This window comes from Aristolochia californica, unplaced genomic scaffold (genome assembly GCF_029961685.1).
Source record: "Aristolochia californica isolate CCGP_79_NKW_82.1479 unplaced genomic scaffold, dmAriCali1.0.hap1 SCAF_3, whole genome shotgun sequence".
Classification (NCBI taxonomy): Eukaryota; Viridiplantae; Streptophyta; class Magnoliopsida; order Piperales; family Aristolochiaceae; genus Aristolochia; species Aristolochia californica.
The window spans coordinates 44,735,526-44,738,769 of NW_027181992.1; the positions used below are offsets into that span (position 1 = coordinate 44,735,526).

A 3,244-nucleotide genomic window follows, 5' to 3' on the forward strand; every position below is an offset into this window, starting at 1 on the left:
TTAAAGAATAGTCCAACATAGATTAGATTGTACAAATATCTTGAGTTTATTAGTTGCGAAAGAGGTTTTTTAAGTAAGCTAGTCACTTTGGGTTGGGTTTTAGACCCAACTTCACATGGTATCAGAGTAGGTATTCGTTTTTACCCAAATTATCCACACAAAAAAGGGTATACACGTGAAGGGGAGTGTTAATGAATAGTCCTATATGGATGATTGTTTGGAGTTTATTAGAAAAAAATATTTCTAAGTGGGCTAATCATTTTGGGACGGAGTTTGGATCCAATTTCACAATTTAGATAATCAAAATTTGCCCAATCAAGTGTAAAAACAAAATATCGAGCTATGGCTTATATAATCAGTGAAATGATTTGGCTAAAATTCTAATTATTGGAACTAGGTTTTCCCATAAACCAATTCAATTCTATTGTGATAATCAATCAACGATTCAAATACCAACAAATTTAGTATTTCATGAAAGGATCAAATATATTGAAGTCGATTGTCACTACCTGTGAGAAAAGTTACAAGCTCGAGACATCATGATGCATTCTATCAAAGAACCAACTTGCAGATATCTTTAGGTTGGCAATAACAACGATTCTCTATGGAACCCTAATCCAATTCTCCTTTCGATGGGGCGACATGAAGATATATTGAACCCAGCGGGTGCAAAAGTAAATTTCACTTTGAAGCTAGGGTTCTTCCGTAACTGCATACAGCAGCCACGGAACCCTAATTCCCTTCTATAAATATTAGTTCTGTAAAACACCCTAGCGCATTGCTGAGGGAGGCCCTCGGAGAGTCGCCGGAGCCACTTCGTATGTTGAAAGCTCCGTTAAGTAATAGGTCTGTTTTCTCGCACCTCTTTTCTTCTGAAAATATTTTCCTCTTGTAAGGATTTCTCGGTGATGTCAATATTGATGACGAGTCTGATCGAAAATCCATTCTATAAACCTTGATGTCAAATGAGGCATTTGTCTGAGAGAAATCCTTCGTCGTTGTCCCGTCGTTTTTTTGCGGTTTCAGTCGTCACAAGGATCTTTGGTTTCTTTTTCTTTTCTTTTTTTCTCTTTTTGCTCTTCCTATAGGATCGATGATGGGAATTGAGGATTATGTCTTAAATTTGCTCTAAAAGGGCTTGAAATCGTATAAACATAAAATCTCAAGGTTCATTGATCTTAAACATCAAATTTTATTTCCCTAATTCTCATCCGACGATTATATTCTGTCCCATTTTGAGCCCTTGCACTGATTTAAACCTTACGCTTAACCGTTGTTTTGTTTTTCAATCGAGTTTTCGTGTGTGAAGAGCTAGCTGCTGCGTTGAGGTTGCAAATCTTGTTGCAATTTTATCGCTCGAGTATATTTTCCAAGTATTGCTTTGCCTTCAGGCTGTTTATTCTCTTCTTTACTGGACTCTCCGTGTCAGTGAGGAAAAAACGGGTTTGTTGCTCAAACTTGTATCGCTGCCAAAACAGGTAACCTAAGGTTAAGATGCACGAATAAAGCATAGGATTAAAACGTTATAGCAAGTTTCTAATTCAGATACAACGTCGATTTGGGTAGGGGTGGCATTGAGCCGAGCCCGAACCTGGTAGACTCGACCTTGATTTAAATATTTCGCCCCGAGTTTCGACTTGAATTCAAGTCCTAAGATATATTTAAAATTTTTAAAAAAAGTATATATATATATATTATGTGTATAAGATTGGGTATAATTTTTACTTAAAATTAAGTATAATCTATATATATAATATTTGTATAAAATTTGGTATGACCTTTATTTAAAATTGGATATAATCAATATATATAATCTGTATAAATATTTTATAAATATTTTATAAAATTATCTGTACATTCCATAAATATTTCATGAAATTGTTTATACATTCCATAAAATAATCTAACCTGCATAATATTATAAATAAACTCCATACAATAATCAAACACAACAAAATTAAATAAAATATCACTATCAATTTACAATCACCTAAATAAAAACTATAAATTCTTTAAATAAAATCTTATTACTATTAGAAACTTACTAGAAAGTTATAAGAAATATTTTAAATTTTTCTTAGGAAAGTTAAATGGACCTCTTATTGTCTTTTCTAAGGAAATAAATAAAAATTAATAATTAATTTAATATATTATTATACTTATCGATAAATTTTTAAACACTTAAAATGTTAAACACAAAATTGTTATTAAAATTGTCTCATGCTCAAAGTATTATATCATCAACTGTCAAATACTTATTTAAAATTTTTCTATATGGTTTTCTAACTCATCTTGGCAAGAAAATCTTACTTGGAAAATTATATGATTTTTTAAAAAGAATTTATAATTAGAAAAATATTTTGAAAAAATAGGTACTAATGGTCCTTATATTTCTATTAAAAATATCTTTTCAACATTTATTGAAAAAACCACTAATAGTCTCTAGAAACGTATTTGTACTAAAATATCTTTTCAATTTATTTAAGAGCCATGAGGAAGGGACAAAGTTTTTTTTTCCTTGTTTATTATCTCGCACGTAGGGGTGGTTTTGAATAAATTATATATAAAATTATGCATACATTTTTAAAAAATATAATGATAGGAGAGGTTTAGGATTGAATTTCAATAATGGATTAAAATACACCAATATTAATATTTTTTACTCCAATTGTTGTCTAGCTTGTTTTGTAATTTTTGAATCTGGACATAATTTATTATGGCCTCCTTAGTGCCGTTAGATAAAAATTTATATTCTAGGAAAAACTAAAAATATTTTTCCTATGATACATATTCCCAAAAAAACCTTTAAATAAAATCTTATTACTATTAGTGACTTATTAGAAAATTACAGGAAATATTTTAAAATTTTCTTAGGAAAGTTAAATGGATCTTTTATTGTCTCTTCTAGGGAAATAAATAAAAATTAATAATCAATCTAATATATTATTATATTTATCGATAAATTTTTAATTAAATAAAATATCAAACACAAAATTGCAATGAAAATTGCTTCATGCTAAAAGTATTACAACATCAACTATTAAATACTTATTCAAAAAATTTATATACAGTTTTTTACCCCATCTTGGTACGAAAAATCTCACTTAGAAAATTATATGATTTTTAATAAAAAATTTCAATTAGAAAAACGTTTAAAAAAACATGAGACACTAATAGTTTATAGAAAATTATTTCTATAAAATTTATTTTTAATTTTTTCCAGAGGAAAAAGTTTTTTTTATTT

General features: G+C 28.6%; 1 non-coding gene across 1 annotated transcript; it reads left to right on the forward strand.

Annotated features, from left to right (window-relative positions):
* Nucleotides 1-900: 900 nt before the first annotated feature.
* LOC137960738 (small nucleolar RNA SNOR75) lies at nt 901-987 on the forward strand. The gene has a single exon (XR_011114285.1). It is a non-coding gene; the product is annotated as a small nucleolar RNA SNOR75 (small nucleolar RNA).
* The last annotated feature ends 2,257 nt before the right edge of the window (nt 988-3,244 follow it).